Source organism: Odocoileus virginianus, unplaced genomic scaffold (assembly GCF_023699985.2).
Source record: "Odocoileus virginianus isolate 20LAN1187 ecotype Illinois unplaced genomic scaffold, Ovbor_1.2 Unplaced_Contig_14, whole genome shotgun sequence".
NCBI classification, from domain to species: Eukaryota; Metazoa; Chordata; class Mammalia; order Artiodactyla; family Cervidae; genus Odocoileus; species Odocoileus virginianus.
Window position 1 is genome coordinate 27326 of NW_027224331.1, and position 20220 is coordinate 47545.

Consider the following 20220-nt stretch of genomic DNA (forward strand, 5'->3'; position numbering starts at 1 on the left):
GTCATGGAAATTCCCCTCATTACTTAAATAGTAAACCAGAAGCAGTACCCCTGGTGGAACTGCCAAGCTTAGTACCATCATCAAAGACTTGAAAGGGGGTGATACCTATCATATCCTCACTTAGCTCACCTATTTGGTCTGTACTGAAGCCAGATGGATCCTAGATAATCACTGTGGACCACCCTAAGCTCAATCAAGTGTGAAACTCCACTTACAGCTGCTGGCACCAGTGTGGTGTTTTTACTGGAGCAAATCAATATAACTCATGGCACTTGACATACTGCTAAAAGATAGTGTAAACTTTGCATTTTTTTCTTTCTTATTGTATACCTGTATCTACTGGCAGTTACTAACCATTTTATTCTTTATCTCCTTCCCATTTTATTTTTTTTAATATAAGTTGTTGGAACTTAACTTTGTCATGTAGTCTGGAGATAACAGACTATTCCATGGGGATTGGGACTGAATTTGAAGATTAATTAATAAAGCTGGCAATGAATACAATAACTGTTGGAACTGCGTGTCGCCTCATTTGGGGGAAGGGTGAGAATTTCTCTTGTATAGAGGATGGCTCTATCTTGCTATGTACGTTAGGCAGAAATACAGAGAGTTGAATGTGTGCAGAAGGTGCCTGGGGAAGCTGAGTAGCACGAGGGGTGGGCGTCCAGACATCCGCGCCACCTCTCTGCTGCCTGGGCGCGCCTCCAGCACGGGCTCCGCCTCCCTGGACCAGGCTCCCCGAGGCTCCCTCTCCATCGGTAGAGGGCGCTGGAGGAAAGCCTCTCTTGGTTCTGGTTGCTGTGTTTTGCCTTTTCTCGCTCCTGCTGCTCCATCAGTGAGCCTCTGCAGAGACATGCGCAGCGCTCTGCCCCAGTGCACGCCCAGGGTGTGAGCCCCTTGGAAACTCTGCCACAGACACTGCACTTCAGGCCTTCAGACTGCAGTGGGCCTCCTCTCCCTCTGCGTGCCCACCTCCAGCCTCGGTTCACTTGTACCCCAGAGGCCTGTTTCCTGCTCACTGGGTGACCAGAGACTCTCTCAGGCCCAGCAGCCCAGCAAACTTCTCTGCCGTTCAAGAGGCTGCAGCCAAACCTTCTCCAGTGAGGAGAACCCTTCCAAGTTGTCCTTCTCAGGGGGACACTTTCTCAGCTCTAGGACACACTTTCATTTTCTTTGCATCTTTACACTTATTTTTCTATATACATTGAATAATTCTATCAAACTTCCTGTTTTTGAGTTACTCTGTGGTTTCTGTCTCTGGATTGGACCCACACTGATCATGTGGGGGAGAGCGATCACGTGGGGGAAACCCAGACATTAGCTGGGCCCTGGGTCTGTCCACCAGTTTACCCAAAGTGGGACAGAGCCAGCGTGCTCCAGGAAGGGTGTGACTAAACACAACTGTAGTGGCTAGATCTCACCATGTGGAAAATTTAATTGAAAGTCTTGTGGAGTGCATTAGGAAATTTTACATACACATACATAGAATCTTAAGAAAATGAAAATGTATTTGATCATTTGGAAACTTATATTGTGAGGCTGTGGAGAAAGTGAGAAAAACTGGGTATAGGTACAAAACAGCCTAGGAAAATTAAAATGATATAATTGTTAAATCCAAAACTAACAATTATAAAAGAAAGGAAATATAATCACAATAAGATTCTTGGGTATGAAGTTAACATTTATGAAGTAATAATTATAATAGTTTAATAAAAACTGTGATACACCTGTGATTAAAAGGTTCAGTTCAGTTCAGTTCAGTTGATCAGTCGTGTTCTACTCTGCGACCCCATGGACTGTAGCACGCCAGGCCTTCATGTCATCACCAACTCCCATAGTTTACTCAAACTCATGTCCATCGAGTCGGTGATGCCATCCAACCATCTCATCCTCTGTCGTCCCCTTCATAGGAGAATGGAGGCAAAGTGGGAACAGAGTGGTATTAGAAGCCAAATCTTTCATCAAATGTAATTAAAAATTCAACGGATAATATTCAAAAGCAATAAGAAAAATTTCAATCTAGCATAAAAGTAAGAACATAAAAGCTAAGCATCAGAAAACACAAGTAAGATGCAGTAATAATTATATGCAGAGGGACTTAATACTTTTTTGTTACAATTTGACATTTAATTAACATTTTAACTATGTTCATGTATTATATAAAATCATTTCTGGGAAAATACTGATTTCAGTGGAGAGATAAGATTCTTAGGCTAAGAGACAGTGAAGAGGAGGCACTCCTAGAGGTTTGAAAGGTCCCTGAATGTAATACTAACAATACGTGTGCAATTGATTTTGGAAGAAAAGGGAATGGTACCTAAACAAGCACGGATGCCCAGAAAGCAGAGCTCTGAACCAGGAGTTCTGAGGTGGTGTGGAAATGATGCAAACAGGATGGCAGCAAGCACAAACAGAAAGGACAGTCCAGACACACAAGAAAAACAGCAGTACAGAAAAGGTCACAGCTAGCTGGGCTTGTTAAAGAAAAAACTAAAGCATACTCAAAGAATTTTGAAGCTTGTTTTGTTTAGTTTAATAACTTAAGCAATGTAAAATGATTCTCCAACTAAGAGCGGTCATTCAAGAGGACACGTTATGTAGAGAGGTTGGATGGAGAAAACACAGAACACCGTGTACCCAGGCAAGGGGCCTCCACAGTGGAAGCACTCAGTCTAAGTGTCTGAAATATTAATGTGCACATCACCTTATATCCTGTTAAAATGCAGATTTCATAAGTCTGAGAGGCAGCCTGAGATTCTGAATTTCTAACAAGCTCCCAGATGATGCTATTTTCTGAGTAGCAAGAGTGAAAGTCACTCCATTCGGCCTTGAAACCAATCACTTGAAAAAAAAAGCATGATGAATTGACTGGGAAGGGCCAGCGTCTAGGAATCACGAATGTCCAGTTCACACGGGGCTGGCTCTCACTCAGCGCTGAGGGAAGACTGGCCTGTGTGTGCCCAAACCCTAGAGAATCCAGTTTTGCGAGCAGGGAAAGCACCTGAGAGAGCTGAGAAACCAGCAAGAATCTTTACACAGCCTGTGGCGTCAGGGAAGGAGACGCCTGGGGAGCTGCAGACGAGCAGGCAGCCCAGCAGCAGTACTGTCAGGGAACGTGGCCGGGTCAGTTACCCAGAACCACTTACTTCGGAAGAGTCTCTTCTCCCTCTGATGATTGGTAGACAGGTAGGTCTGGAAAGTGCACGAGGACTTTGGCAATTTTTCATAACATGCTTGTGGACTCTGTAAAGAAATATGGATTACATGCTATTTACAATTAAGAGTAGCCACTAGGTTAATAACCATCCTCAAAATGTTTTGATTAATTGACTGAAGTTGACTTAAGGGAAGGCTTCCAAAACCCTGTGCGCAGGTCTTTCATGTTCATTGTTACTACTCATGATTGAGATAAAACTAGATGCAGGCAGTGTATATAAGGACTGATACACACTGTATATCAGTTGCATGTTTGGTTGCAAGTGACAACCAAACAGGTTTTAGCAAAAAGAACATATTGCCTTATCATTTTTTTCAATTTTGTTATAAATTTTACTATCTCAACCATTTTTAAATGTACAGTTCTGGGGCCTCCCTGGTGGCTCAGATGGTAAAAAATCTGCCTGCAGTGTGGGAGATGAGGGTTCAGCCTCTGGGTTGGGAAGATCTCCTGGAGAAGGGAATGGCAACCTACTCCAATATTCATGCCTAAAGAGTTTCGTAGACAGAGGAGCCTGGTGGGCTACAGTCCATGAGATCTCAAGGAGTTGGACACGACAGAGCAACTAACACTTTCATTTTCAGTGGTATTAAACACAAACCTAGACAGCATATTAAAAAGCAGACATATCACTTTACCAACAAAGGTCCATATAGTCAAAGCTATGGTTTTCCAGTAGTCATGTTGGATGTGAGAGCTGGACCATAAAGAAGCTGAAGTTGAAGAACTGATGCTTTTGACTTGTGGGAAGAATTGATGCTTTTCAACTGTGGTGATGAAGAAGACTCTTAAGAGTCCCTTGGACAGCAAGGAGATCAAGCCAGTCAATCCTAAAGGAAATCAACCCTGAATATTCATTGGAAGGACTGATGTTGAAGCTGAAGGTCCAATACTTTGGCCACCTGGTGCGAAGAACTGACTCATTGGAAAAGACTCATTGGGAAACACTGAGGGCAGGAGGAGAAGGGGGTGACAGGGAAAGAGATAGCTGGGTGGCATCAGCGAATCAATGGACATGCGTTTGAGCAAACTCCAGGAGACAGTGAAGACAGGGAAGCCTGGCATGCTGCAGTCTCTGGGGTCAAAAAGAGTCGGACATGAGTTAGCAACTGAACAACAACTGCATTCATAATGTTGTGCAACCATCATCACCATCCATCTCTATAACTCTTTTCATCTTGTAAAACTGAAACCATATACCTACTAAATAATAAATCCTATCCCTCTTCAAGTCCAGACCCTGGAACCATCACTTTACTTTCTGTCTCTATAATTTTGACCACTCTAAGCACCTCATATAAATGAAATCATACAATATTTGATTTTGCCACTGGCAACCAGAGATCAAATTGCCAACATCCACTGGATCATTGAAAAAGCAAAAGAGTTCCAGAAAAACATCTATTCTGCTTTCTTGACTATGCCAAAGCCTTTAACTGTGTGGATCACAATAAACTGTTGGAAAATTCTGAAAGAGATGGGAATACCAGACCACCTGACCTGCCTCCTGAGAAATCTGTATGCAGGTTAGGAAGAAACAGTTAGAACTGGACATGGAACAACAGACTGGTTCCAAATAGGAAAAGGAATACATCAAGGCTGTATTGTCACCCTGCTTATTTAAATTATATGCAGTGTACATCATGAGAAACGCTGGTCTGGAAGAAGCACAAGCTGAAATCAAGATCACTGGGAGAAATATCAATAACCTCAGATATGCAGATGACACCACCTTTGTGGCAGAAAGTGAAGAGAAACTAAAAAGCCTCTTGATGAAAGTGAAAGAGGAGAGTGAAAAAGTTGGCTTAAAGCTCAACATTCAGAAAACTAAGATCATGGCATCCGGTCCCATCACTTCCTGGCAAATAGATGGGGAGACAGTGCAAACAGTGTCAGACTTTATTTTGAGGGGCTCCAAAATCACTGCAGATGGTGATTGCAGCCATGAAATTAAAAGACGCTTACTCCTTGGAAGGAAAGTTATGACCAAACTAGGCAGCATATTAAAAAGCAGAGACATTACTTTGCCAACAAAGGTCCATCTAGTCAAGGCTATGGTTTTTCCAGTAGTCATGTATGGATGTGAGAGTTGGACTGTGAAGAAAGCTGAGCGCCGAAGAATTGATGCTTTTGAACTGTGGTGTTGGAGAAGACTCTTGAGAGTTCCTTGGACTGCAAGGAGATCCAACCAGTCCATCCTAAAGCAGATCAGTCCTGGGTGTTCATTGGAAGGACTAATGTTGAAGCTGAAACTCCAATATTTTGGCCACCTCATGCGAAGTGTTGACTCATTGGAAAAGACCTGGATGCTGGGAGGGATTGGGGGCAGGAGGAGAAGGGGACGACAGAGGATGAGATGGCTGGATGGCATCACCGACTCGATGGACATGAGTTTGGGTAAACTCCGGGAGTTGGTGATGGACAGGGAGGCCTGGCGTGCTGCGATTCATAGGGTCGCAAACTGAGCGACTGAACTGAATATCCTCTAGGTTTTTTCATGCTATAGCATGTGTCAGAGTTTACTTTCTTTTTAAGTTTGAACAATATTTCATTGTATATATACCCCAAATTTTGCATATCTCTTCATTTATTGATGAATACTTACATGTCCACATTTTAGTTGTTGTGAATAAAGCTGCTATGAACATAGATGTACAACTATCTCTTTGGAATACTGCTTTGAATTTTTCGGATATATACTCAGGAATGGAGTTGTTGGATCATGTGGTAATAATTTTTTTTTTTTTTTGAGGAACTGCCATGTTGTTTTCCATAGTGGCTGCACTATTTTGTCTTCCCACCAACAACATTACATGTGTTCCAATTTCTCCATGTACTGGTCAACACTCATTTTCTGGGTTTTTTTGTTTGTTTGTTTGTTTGTTTGTTTGTTTTATGGTAGCCATCCTAATGGGTGTAAAGTGGTATCTCATTGCAGTGTTGATTTACATTTTCCTAACAACTAGTGAAATGAGTGCAATTGTGCAGTAGTTTGAACATTCTTTGGCATTGCCCTTCTTTGGGACTGGAATGAAAACTGACTTTTTCCAGTCCTGTGGCCATTGCTGAATTTTCCAAATTTCCTGGCATATTGAGTGCAGCACTTTAACAGCATCATCTTTTAGGATTTGAAATACTTCAGCTGGAATTCCATCACCTCCACTAGCTTTGTTCATAGTGATGCTTCCTAAGGCCCACTTGACTTCACACTCCAGGATGTCTGGCTCTAGGTGAGTGACCACACCATCGTGGTTATCCAGGTCATTAAGCTCTTTTCTGTATACATCTTCTGTGTAATCTTTTTCTTTTAAATGTATTTATTTTTTAATTGAAGGAAAATTGCTTTACAGAATTTTGCTGTTTTCTGTCAAACCTCAAGATGAATCAGCCATAAGTATACAAATACCCCCTTCCTCTTGAACCTCCCTCCCATCTCCCACTCCATCCCACCCCTCTAGCTTGATACAGAGACCCTGTTTGAGTTTCCTGAGACATACAGCAAATTCCCGTGGCTATCTATTTTACATATGGTAATGTAAGTTTCCATGTTACTCTCTCCATATATCTCACCCTCTCCTCCCCTCTCCCCATGTCCATAAGTCTGTTCTCTATGTCTGTTTCTCCATTGCTGCCCTGCAAATAAATTCTTCAGTACCATCTTTCTAGATTCCATATATATGCGTTAGTATACAATATTTATCTTTCTCTTTCTGACTTACTTCACTCTGTATAATAGGCTCTAGGTTCATCCATCTCATTAGAACTGACTCAAATGCATTCTTTTTATGGCTGAGTAATATTCCATTGTGTATATGTACCACAACTTCTTTATCCATTCATCTATTGATGGACATCTAGGTTCTAGCTATTGTAAATAGTGCTGCAATGAACAATGGGATATATGTGTCTTTTTCAATTTTCATTTCCTCAGGGTATATGCCTAGGAGTGGGATTGTTGGGTCATATGGTGGTTTTATTCCTAGTTTTTTAAGGAATCTCCATACCATTTTCCATAGTGGCTGTATCAATTTACATTCCCACCAACAGTGCAAAAGTGTTCCCTTTTCTCCACATCCTCTCCAGCATTTATTGTTTGTAGACTTTTTGATGATGGCCATTCTGGCCAGTGTGAGGTGATATCTCATTGTAGTTTTGGTTTGCATTTCTCTAATAATGAACAATGTTGAGCATCTTTTCATGTGTTTGTTAGCCATCTGTATGTCTTCTTTGGAGAAATGTCTGTTTAGGTCTTTTCCCCACTTTTTGATTAGGTTGTTTGTTTTTCTGGTATTGAGTTGTATGAGCTGCTTGTATATTTTGCAAATTAATCTTTTGTCAGTTGTTTCATTTGTTATTATTTTCTCCTATTCTGAGGGTTGTCTTTTCACCTTGCTTATAGTTTCCTTTGCTGTGCAAAAGCTTTTAAGTTTAATCAGGTCCCACTTGTTTACTTTTGTTTTTATTTCCATTGACTCTAGGAGGTGGGTCATAGAGGATCTTGCTTTGATTTATGTCATTGAGTGTTCTGCCTATGTTTTCCTCTAAGAGTTTTATAGTTTCTGGTCTTACATTTAGGTCTTTAATCCATTTTGAGTTTATCTTTGTGTATGGTGTTAGGAAGTGTTCTAATTTCATTCTTTTACATGTAGCTGTCCAGTTTTCCCAGCACCACTTATTGAAGAGGCTGTCTTTGCCCCATTGTATATTCTTGCCTCCTTTGTCAAAAATAAGGTACCCATAGGTGCATGGGTTTATTTCTGGGCTTTCTATCTTGTTCCATTGGTCTATATTTCTGTTTTTGTGCCAGTACCATACTGTCTTGATGACTGTAGCTTTGTAGTATAGTCTGAAGTCAGGAAGGTTGATTCCTCCAGCTCCATTCTTCTTTCTCAAGACTGCTTTGGCTATTCGGGGTCTTTTGTGTTTCCATATGAATTGTGAAATTTTTTGTTCTAGTTCTGTGAAAAATGCCATTGGTAATTTGATAGGGATCACACTGAATCTGTAGATTGCATTTGGTAGTATAGTTGTTTTCACAATATTGATTCTTCCTACCCAGGAACATGGAATATCTCTCCATCTGTTTATGTCATCTTTGATTTCTTTCATCAGTGTCTTATAATTTTCTGTATACAGTTCTTTTGTCTCCTTAGGTAAGTTTATTCCTAGATATTTTATTCTTTTTGTTGCAATGGTGAATGGAATTGATTCCTTAATTTCTCTTTCTAATTTTTCACTGTTAGTATATAGGAATGAAAATGATTTATATGTATTGATTTTGTATCCTGGAACTTTGCTAAATTCACTGATTAGCTGTAGTAATTTTCTGATAGTATCTTTAGGGTTTTCTATGTATAGTATCATGTCATCTGCAAACAGTGAGAGCTTTACTTCTTTTCTGATCTGGATTCCTTTTATTTATTTTTCTTCTCTGATTTTTGTAGCTAGGATTTCCAAAACTGTGTTGAATAGTAGTGGTGAAAGTGGACACATTTGTCTTGTCCTTGATCTTGGGAATGCTTTCCATTTTTCACCATTGAGAATAATGTTTGCTGTGGGCTTATCATATATGGCCTTTACTATGTTGAGGTAGTTCCTTCTATGCCCATTTTTTGAAGAGTTTTAATCATAAATGGGTGCTGAATTTTGTCAAAGACTTTTTCTGCATCTATTGAGATGATCATATCATTTTTATCTTTCAATGTTTTTAATATGGTGTATCACATTGATTAATTTGCATATATTGAAGAATCCTTGCATCCCTGGAATAAACCCAACTTGATCATGGTGTATGAGCTTTTTGATGTGTTGCTGAATTCTGTTTGCTAAAATTTTGTTGAGAATTTTTGCATCTATGTTCATCAGTGATACTGGCCTGTAGTTTTTTTTTTGGGGGGGGTTGTCTTTGTCTGGTTTTGGTATCAGGGTGATGGTAGCCTTGTAGATTGAGTTTGGAAGTGTTCCTTCCTCTGCAGTTTTTTGAAAGACTTTTAGAAGTCTTCTCTAAATGTTTGATAGAATTCACCTGTGAAGTCATCTGGTCCTGGGCTTTTGTTTTTTGGGGAAATTTTTTTTTATCACAGCTTCGATTTCAGTGCTAGGAATTGGATTGTTCATAATTTCTATTTCTTCCTGATTCAGTCTTGGAAGATTGAACTTTTCTAAGTATCTATCCATTTCTTCCAGGTTATCCATTTTATTGCCATATAGTTGTTCATAATAATCTCTTATAATCCTTTGTATTTCTGCATTGTCTGTTGTAACCTCTCCTTTTTCATTTCTAATTTTGTTGATTTGATTCTTCTCTCTCTCCCTCTCTCTTTTTTTTTATGTCTGGATAAAGTTTTGTCAATTTTGTTTATCTTCTCAAAGAACCAGATTTTAGTTTTATTTGTCTTTACTATTGTTTCTTTCATTTCTTTTTCATTTATTTCTGTTCTGATCTTCATGATTTCTTTCCTTCTGTTAATTTTAGGAGTTTTTGTTCTTTTCCTGGTTGTTTTAGGTGTAAAGTTAGGCTGTATATTTGATATTTTTCTTATTTATTGAGTTAGGATTGTATCGCTATAAAGTTCCCTCTTAGAACTGGTTTTGCTGCATCCCATAGGTTTCGCATTGTTGTGTTTTCATTGTCATTTGTTTCTAGGAATTGTTTGATTTCCTCAGTAACCTGTTCATTATTTAGGAATGTGTTGCTTATTCTCCATGTATTTTTTTTACAGTTTTTTTAAAATTGTAATTGATATCTAGTCTCATAGCATTGTGGTTGGAAAAGACACTTGACACGATTTTAGTTTCCTTAAATTTGCTGAGGTTTGATTTGTGACCCAAGATGTGGCCTATCCTGGAGAATGTTCCACGTGCACTTGAGAAGAAGGTGTATTCTTCTGCTTTTGGATGGAATGTCCTGAAGATATCAATGAGATCCATCTACTCTAATGTATGATTTAAGACTTGTGTTTCCTTATTAACTGTTCTGTTTTGATGATCTGTCCGTTTGTGTGAGTGGGGTGTTAGTGTCTCCTACTATTATTGTGTTACGGTCAGTTTCTCATTTTAAGTCTGTTACTGTTTGTCTTATTGAGGTGCTCCTATGTTGGGTGCATAGATATTTACAATTGTTATATCTTCCTCTTGGATTGATCCCTTGATCATTATGTAGTGTCCTTCCTTATCTCTTGTAATATTCTTTATTTTAAGGTCTATTTTGTCTGATATGAGGATTGCTACTCCAGCTTTCTTTTGCTTTCCATTTGCATGGAATATATTTTTCCATCCTCTCACTTTCAGTCTATGTGTGTCTTTAGGTCTGAAGTGGGTTTCTTGTAGACAGCATATATATGGGTCTTGTTTTTGTATCCATTTAGCCAGTCTGTGTCTTTTGGTTGGAGCATTTAATCCATTTACATTTAAAGTAATTATTGATATATATGTTCCTATTGCCATTTTCTTAATTGTTTGGGGCTTTGTTTTTGTAGATCTTTTTCTTCTCTTGTATTTCCTGACTATATAAGTCCCTTTAACATTTGTTGTAAAGCTGGTTTGGTGGTACTGAATTCTCTTAACTTTTGCTTGTCTGAAAAGCTTTTGATTTCTCCATCAATTTTGAATGAGATCCTTGCTGGGTAGAGTAATCTTGGTTGTAGATTTTTCCCTTCAGTACTTTAAATATATCTTGTCATTCCCTTCTGGCCTGCAGAGTTTCTTCTGAAAGATCAGCTGTTAAACCTATGTTTAATATGCTGTATGTTACTTGTTGATTTTCCCTTGTTACATTTAATATTCTTTCTTTGTGTTTAATCTTTGTTAGTTTGGTTAGGATGTATTTTGGTGCATTTCTCCTTCAGCTTATCCTGTATCCTTGGGTTTATCCTCTTTGCACTTCTTGGACTTGATTGACTATTTCCTTTCCCATGTTGGGGAAATTTTCAACTATAATTGCTTCAAAAATTTTCTCATATCCTTTCTTTTTTCTCTTCTTCTGGGACCCCTATAATTTGAATGTTGGTGTATTTAATATTGTCCCAGAGGTCTCTGAGACTATCCTCAGTTCTTTTCATTCTTTTACTTTATTCTGCTATTCAGCTGTATTTCCACCATTTTATCTTTCAGCTCACTGATCCATTATTCTGCTTCAGGTATTCTCTTATTGATTCCTTCTGGAGTATTTTTAATTTCAGTAATTATGTTGTTTGTGTCTGTGTGTTTATTCTTCTTTTTAATCTATTTATTTATTTATTTTAGTTTACAATATTGTATTGGTTTTGCATACAGTGACTTGAATCCTCCATGGGTGTACATGTGTTCCCCATCCTGAAACCCCCTCCCACCTTGTGTGTTTATTCTTTAATTCTTCTTGGCCTTTGTTAATTGATTCTTGCATTTTCTCCAATCTGTTTTCAAGGTTTTTATCATCTTTACTATTATTCTCAATTCTTTTCTCAGGTAGTTTGCCTGTTTTCTCTTCATTTATTTAGACTTCTGTATTTCTTGCTTGTCCCTTCATTTGTGCAGTATTTCTCTGCCTTTTCATTATTTTTTTTAAACTTATTGTGTTTGAGGTCTCCTTTTCCCAGGCTTCAAGGTTGAATTCTTTCTTCCTTTTGGTTTCTGCCCTCCTAAGGTTGGTCCAGTGGTTTGTGTAAGCTTCTTATAGGGTGAGATTTGTGCTGAGATCTATTTTTTTTCCTCTGATGTGCAGGGCTGAGAGGTGGTAATCCTGTCCGTTGATGATTTGGTTGTATTTTTGCCTTGTTTGTTGTTTGGATGAGGCATCCTTCACAGGGTACTACTGGTGGTTGGTGTTGCTTGGTCTTGTACTCAGTTGGTTTCTTTTGTGGAAGTTCTCACTATTTGATACTCCCTAGGGTTAGTTCTCTGGTAGTCTAGGGTCTTGGAGTCAGTGCTCCCACTCCAAAGGCTCAGGGCTTGATCTCTGGTCAGGAATGAAGATTCCACAAGTGGTTTGTTATGGCATTAAGTGAGATTAAAACAAATATCCAAAAATGAGAAACCAAAGATGAACCCCAGACAAATGGCAGTTACAAAATCAGGCAAATAATAATTAAAATAATGGAATATACACATATACATATACACCCATAAGCAAAATCAAAACAGTCCAACAAAAATAAAGTACAATAGATTGACCCAGCGAACAAAGGAAACCAAAAATGATATCTACCAGTTAAAAACAAAACTAACTAAGCACAAACTGTAAAACAAAACTAAAACAAAGTGACAAGTGGGGAATAAAGCAAAGAAAACAAAACTAACAAATATGGTGAGAGGAAGGAAAGAAAGAAAGAATAGATATGCAAAGTTAAATAGAGGTAGATAAAGAAGATTTATATATGTTAAAGATTAACTGAAAAGGGAAGAGAACAGTAGGAAAAGCAAACAAAGGAATAAATGTAGAAAAAAATATGTTTTAAAAATTAAAATTTAAAAAAAAAAGGAAAGAAAAAAAGAAAACTCCACAGAACTGCAAAAGGCCAACATAGAGGCAGAGGTTTATAACAATAAAATGTCTGATAAAAAATACTCAAAAGCTTAATTAGATTCCATGGTGCTAATAAAATCAACAACTACAACAGAAGAAAACAACAAAACAAAACAAAACAAAAATCCAAAAGAAACTGCAGAACTACTCAAAATGTAAGAATAGTAAATATTTCGCTTGAGTCACTACTGTCAGCATCCCTTTCCTTGCTGGGAGTCACAGCCCACTTCATCCCCCTGGGGTGACTTCCAAAACTGCGCTGGTCTCTGGACCTGCTGTGGGGGCAGCTCAGACTCTAATCTGGTCCTACTCCTGTGTGTTCTTGCCTCCAATGTCCACAGCTATCAGAACTAATGCATTTATTTTTGTAGGAGCTCTCAATGTCCTTTTACATATTCCGTAGACAGAGTCTGCCTAGTTGACCCCGTGGATTTAATCTGCAGCTTGTACAGCTGGTGGGAAGGTTTGGGTCTTCTTCTTTAGCCGCACTGTGCCTGAGTTTCCATTGTGGTTTTATATCCACCTCTGTGGGTGATCCACTGGGTTTGCTCCTGAGGCTGCCCTGGAGAACTTGGGTCTGCCCCAGTGAGGGCCAGGTGTGAGGTTGTGCAGCTGCTTGGGTCGCAGGAGTCTGGCAGACCAGGTACTCAGGGGAGTTGGTGGCTAGGGTAGCAGGAAATATAATGCTCTAGAAGGGTATGGCAAGCAGTATTGGCCAATACCCAGTATTCTTGCTTGGAAAACCCCACTGACAGAGAAGCCTGTCAGGGCATAGCCCCCAGGGTTGCAAAGAGTTGGACACGACTGAAGCAACCCCGCATGCATAGCTACAAGACATTTTTTGCCCATGGCAGCTCTGCCCCACTGATGGTTGAGCATGAAGTGGAGCAGCTGCTTGGGTTGCGGTGACCCTGGTGGTACCAAGGCTGCAGGGACACAGACTGCCTCAACCACAGGAGTTATGGCCCTGTCATAGTCTTTTTTCAAGCCTCTGGCAGCTGGTGGTCACAAGGCCTCTTTGGCTAGTCTTCTTCTGTTGCTCTGCCCATTCAGGCACTTAGAGGGCTCCCTTGCCTGGGGTGGGGAGCAGAGTCCTTCTCTATTGTTTGGCACATCAGGCAGATAGAGGGGCCCCCCTGGCTGGGGTCCTACTCTGTAGATCCATGCATCAGCACTTAAAGGGGCACCCTGGGTGGGGGTCCTACTCTGTAGTTCAGTGTGTCAGGCATTTGATGGGCCAGCCTCTCTATTGTTCAGCTGCCGATGCTGGTGTGTGGGGAGAGAGAGGCTATGGTGATGGCTCCACCCCTACGCATGACTCAGCAGTATCGCCTTGCTTCCATGGCTGCCTGGCTTTCCTCCACAGGCATTTCCCACCACAGTCTCCTCCCTCACATCCCCTGATCTGTCTCTCCACAGTCAACAGCAGCCCTCGCCCTGGGATTGCTCCACAATCCCTAAACTCCAGCTCCCAGCTGCTGCACCTTCCAGGGGACCTGTGTCCCTGTCCAGGGTACATATGGCTGTGGCAAGGACTGATTCTCATTCCATTTAGGCTGCCACAGATCAGCTGTTTCACTCTCAGCCTTAAATGTTTCTCCTCTGACCCAGACAATTGCCCCCAAAGTGGGGATCAGACCCCTGCTTCAGTTCCCCCACCAGCTGAGGGCAGGTCCAGTCCTACTGACACTCCTGTTTTTCCCCGTAGTTCCTTGGTCCTACTGAGTTCTGTGTGGTTCTACATATTCTTTTCCACTGGTCAGGTACTCCTGTCTGCTCTCAGCTGGTGTTCTGCATGCACTTCTGTGTCTGAAGGTGTATTCCTGATGTATCTGTGGAGAGAGATGTACTCCACGTCCACCTACTCCTCCGCCATCTTGTTCTCCCCCTCTTCTGTGTATTCTTGCCACCTCTTCTTAATATCTTCTGCTTCTGTTAGGTCCATACCATTTCTATCCTTTATTGTGCCCATTTTTGCATGAAATGTTCCCTTGGTATCTCTAATTTTCTTGAAGAGATCTCTAGTCTTTCCCATCCTACCGTTTTCCTTTATTTCTTTTGATTGATCATTTGAGAAGGCTTTCTTATCTCCCCCTGCTATTCTTTGGAACTTTGCATTCAGATGGGTATATCTTTCCTTTTCTCTTTTGCCTTTAGCTTCTCTTCTTTTCTCAGCTATTTGTAAGGCCTCCTCAGACAACCATTTTGCCTTTTTGCATTTCTTCTTCTTGGGGATGGTTTTGATCACTGCCTCCTGTACAGTGTCACGAACCTCTGTCCATAGTTCTTCAGGCACTCTGTCAGTCAGATATAATCCCTTGACCCTATTTCTCACTTCCACTGTATAATCATAAGGGATTTGATTTTGGTCATACTTTAATGCCCTGTGGTTTTCCCTACTTTCTTCAATTGAAGTCTGAATTTTGCAACAAGGAGTTCATGACCTGAGTCACAGTTGGCTCCCAGTCTTGTTTTTGCTGACCATAGAGCTCTTCCTTCTTTGACTGCAAAGAATATAATCAATCTAATTTTAGTATTGATCATCTGGTGATGCCTATGTGTAGAGTCTTCTCTTGTGTTGTTGGAAGAGGGTGTTTGCTATGACCAGTGCGTTCTCTTGGCAAAACTCTGTTAGCCTTTGCCCTGCTTCATTTTGTACTCCAAGGCCAAACTTGCCTGTTACTCCAGGTATCTTTTGACTTCCTACTTTTGCATTTCAGTCCCCTATGATGAAAAGGACATCTTTTTTGGTGTTAGTTTTAGAAGGTCTTGTAGGTCTTCATAGAACCATTCAACTTCAGCTTCTTCAGCATTAATGGTTGGGGCATAGACTTGGATTACTGTGATATTGAATGGTTTGCCTTGGAAATGAACAGAGGTCATTCTGTCATTTTTTGAGATGGCACCAAAGTATTGTATTTCAGACTCTTCTGTTGTCTATGATGGCTACTCCATTTCTTCTAAGGGATTCTTGCCCACAGTAGTAGATATAAAATGTCATCTGAATTAAATTTGCCCATTCCAGTCCATTTTAATTCACTGATTCCTAAGATGTGGATGTTCACTCTTGCCATCTCCTGCTTGACCACTTCCAATTTACCTTGATTCATGGACCTAACATTCCAGTTTCCTATGCAATATTGTTCTTTACAGCATTGGACTTTACTTTCACCACCAGACACATCCACAACTGGGCGTTGTTTCCACTTTGGCTCAGCCTCTTCATTCTTTCTGGAGCTATTTCTCTGCTTTTCTCTAGTAGCATATTGGCCACCTATAGACCTGGGGAGCTCATTTTTCAGTGTCATTTCTTTTTACCTTTTGATACTGTTCGTGAGGTTCTCAAGGCAAGAATGCTGAAGGGATTTGCCATTCCCTTCTCCAGTGGACCATTTTTTTGTCAGAACTTCCCATATAACCAGCTTGTCTTGGGTGGCCCTAAATAGCATGGCTCATAGTTTCATTGCATTAGACAAGGTTGTGATCCAAGTGATCATTTTGCTTCCTTTTCTGTGATTGTAGTTTTCATTCTGTCTGCCCCCTGATAGATGAGGTTAAGAGGCTTGTGGAAGCTTCCTGATTGGAGGGATTGGCTGTGGGTAAAACTGGGTCTTGCTCTGATGAGCAAGGCCATGCTCAGTAAATCTTTAATCTAATCTTCTGCTGATGGTAGGGATGTTTCCCTCCCTGTAGTTTGCCCTAGGCCAAACCATGGGGTAACAGTGGTAATGGCGACCTCCTTCAAAAGGAGGCTCCCAGGACTGCTTTGATCAGTGCCCCTGACCCCATGGCAGGATACTTGACCCACACCTTTGCTGGAGACTCCAAGACATTCACAGGCAAGCCTGGCTCAGTCTCTTGTGGGGTCACTGCTCCTTTCTCCTGGGTCCTGGTGTGCACAAGCTTTTGTTGTGCCCTCCAAGAGTCTGTTTCCCTGCGGGTTCTGAGTACTTTTGTGTGATCCCCAGGTTGGGAAATCTGTTGTGAGCCCTAGAACTTTTGCAACAGTGTGAGAATTTCTTTGATATAATTGTTCTCCAGTTTGTGGGTTGTCTGCTTGATGGCTCTATAGTGGTACTAAAGGCAATCTCCTCCAAGAAGACTTAAAACACATGTTGCGCCTCCCAGGTCTGCTGCAGCCAGACCCCCTGCCCCCATGGCAGGTCACTGCTGACCCGTGCCTCTGCAGGAGACACTCAACACTCAAAGGGCAGGTCTGGCTCAGTCTCTTGTGGGGGGTTCACAGCATTTTTCCCTCGGTCCTGGTGCACACAAGCTTTGTTTGCACCCTCCGAGATCTCTGGCGGGTCTGAGATGCTAAACACAATTGCACCCCTCCTACCATCTTGTTGGGGCTTCTCCTTTGCTCTTGGATGTGGGGTATCTTTTTTGGTGGGATCCAACATTCTCCTGTTGATGGTTGTTCAGCAGCTAGCTGTGACTTTTGTGTTCTCGCAGAAGACAAGTGGAGTCCTTCTACTCTACCATCTTGATAGCTTAAGACAGTTTATTTAGCCACTCCCCTAGGATTTACAGTTATTTGCCTTTCAGTGTTCGTTTTCTTTCTTTCTTTTTTTCTTTTTTTGCTACTGTAAATAAATGCTACAAAGACAACCCTTATACAAATCTCCTTGTGCACTTATGTGATTGTTCATTTCTCTAAGGTAGAAATAATTTTGTTTCTAGCCTTTGCGTCTCCAGGTCTTAGAAGGACAGTTTGAGTTCAGCTACATGCCAAAGAGGGTTTTTAAAAATTGCCTCAAAATTGAAGGGATGGAAAGAGTTACCCTTTAATTTCATCAAAGCATGGCATCAACCCCCAAAATACTACTTTAATATTCTTTCTCGCTTTTGTAGCTTGTATGTTTAAGAAATATTTCCGGAATTTAAAATAGTAGCCATTTTATATTTATATGGAAACATGTACAAGACTTTCATCATAATGCAAAGAGCTGCTCTGTAAGAAAATTGTCTTTTCTTTAACTAAATGAACGTTTAATGAATGTGTGAGAGGACTGAAAAGTTCAGTCTTTTCAGTCATCCACTTCAGTTAGTTTCCACCTAGGATCCTCATTGGGAAATTGATCTCAGGAAAGATTGCACATCAGACATTGATTCAGCTAAGGCCAACCCATTTTAAGGCACCACCCATTAATTTTCTGACTGCAAATAGAGATTTTTGCCCAAGGCCAGAACTCACAGTTTGTGCCAGTTGACCTGAAATAGATTTCCATAAATGACTGGGGAAAGGGAGTCTCTTCTTGGTCCTCTCTTTCTCATCACACAAACATACACACACACAAACACACACACCTTGACACAGCCTTCATTTCCTTTCAGCCTATGGTTATTTTTCATTTTAACATTGATATCGTTCATATGTGGAGAAGGAAATGGCAACCCACCCCAGTATTTTTGCCTGGAAAATCTCTTAGACAGAGGAGCGTGGTGGGCTATAGCCCCTGGGGTCACAGAGCATCAGCCATAACTTAGCAACTGAGCATATGTACACTGTCCACCTGAGACAGCCTGACTTATCCACAAAGGACCTCAAATGACTGACGGAAACAAAGGTAGATAACACACCCAGGAAGATTCATGTTTTCTAAAAATGGGGAAATTGTGCATTTCAATCATAGCCACACCATGGCAGGAACCTGTCCACACCCTCACTTGCCAGCAGCCCCATTTCTAGCCACATATCTCAGGGACTGAATCTGCATCTTAAGTGCATGAAATTAATTTATCGTTGTTCATTTGATAAAAGGTTGAACATTCACATTTAAAACTACCATTTCCTAGTCAAATTTTACTTAAATAAGAAACCTTTGTTCATTTTTTGAATTTTAATAATTTGAAATGTGTGAGTTGATTTTTAACTAATAGGAATCCAAAAATAGCTACTCTTGTTCTAAACAGAGCAGGTGTTCACAGGTGCTTGTTCCTGAGGATGGCTGCAGTTATATTCCTAGGGTACAGTGGGAAGACGTGGAAAATTCCTTGGGCTCAAAGAGAAGCACAGGGGATCTTGAGAGGAGAAGAAACATGCTTCTCCCCTGTGCTCTCCACACAGTGCAGGCCACCACTATCCATACAGCTACCTAAGCCAGGCAGACAGAAATCAGAAGATCTGCTGATTTTTCTGTTTGTACCACACATAATGACTGATTGAGTTGGTTGATTCTACCATCAAATACTGCTCTAAGTCAATCCTCTTTTCTATCACTGACCCACTACTCTACATTAGCTCTTTTCCTTTCTTTAAGACAAGAGTAGTAAACATTCTTGACCACTGTCAAGCAGTGTCCTTGGTACTCTGTGTTATGTGCTAAGTAGCTCCAGTCATGTCTGGCTTTTTATAACCCTATGGACTGTAGCCCACCAGGCTCCTCTGTGCATTAGTGTCTCCAGGCAAGAGTACTGCAGTAGGTTGCCATGCCCTCCTGCAGGGGATCTTCCCACCCCAGGGATAGTACTTTAGTATTCTTTCTCGCTTTTGTAGCTTGCATATTCAATATGCATTTCAGGAATAAAAAACAGTAAACACTTTATATTTGTATGAAAACATGTACAAGACTTTTAGCATAATGCAAGTGTTAGTCACTCAGTCATGCCTGACTCTTTGTGACCCCACAGACTGTAGCCCACCAGGCTCCTCTGTCCATGGGATTTTCCAGGCAAGGATACTAGAGTGGGTTGCCATTTCCTTCTCCAGGGGATCTTCCTGACCCAGGGATTGAACCCGGATCTCCTGAACTGCAGGCAGATTCTTTACCATCTGAGCTACAAGGGAAGCCAGCATAACGCAAAGAGCTGCTCAAACCCAGGGATCGAACCTACATCTCTTATGTCTCCTGCACTGGCAGGCAGGTTCTTTACCACTACCACCACCTGGGAAGCATATGGGATACAAATAAGACATGGCTTTATGCCTTCAAAGTTTTATTCCAGAGGGAGAGAAAAGCACTTGGGAAGGATACTCAAGTACTTAATATACACCAGGCACTGTGTATGTGCTGGAGCAGGAGAGGGAGCAGATGGGGGACAAATCAAACATTTCTCTCCTCTTTCGGCTGTAAATAACAATAAACTCTCCTCCCTAAAGCAAGCAAACACACAAACCTGCAAAAAACCACTACAAGTAGCTTAGGCTCACAGATTCTAGGGACAAGCTAAGCAAGCAAGTCAGAGGAAGGGCAGAAAGATATCTGAGCCTCAAAAATGTAAATATCCCCAAAACGATATTCTGTCTCCTAACTCTACATGTTGTCCTCGTGTCCTCTTCATGGCAGGGAAATTCTCTAGAGTTTCATCCTTACACTTCCCTCCGCCATGAATCATCTTTCTGTGGCCCAATTTGGATCCTGGTTAGGCATCCAGGTAGCCCAGCTAGCCTTGTGTGCCCATTCTATATGAGTGACCTCTGACCCAGGGGAGGGAGATAGAGTGTGCAGGTCCCAGGCAGCCACAGAATGCCTGGCAGGGCTCCCAGCAGAAGAGG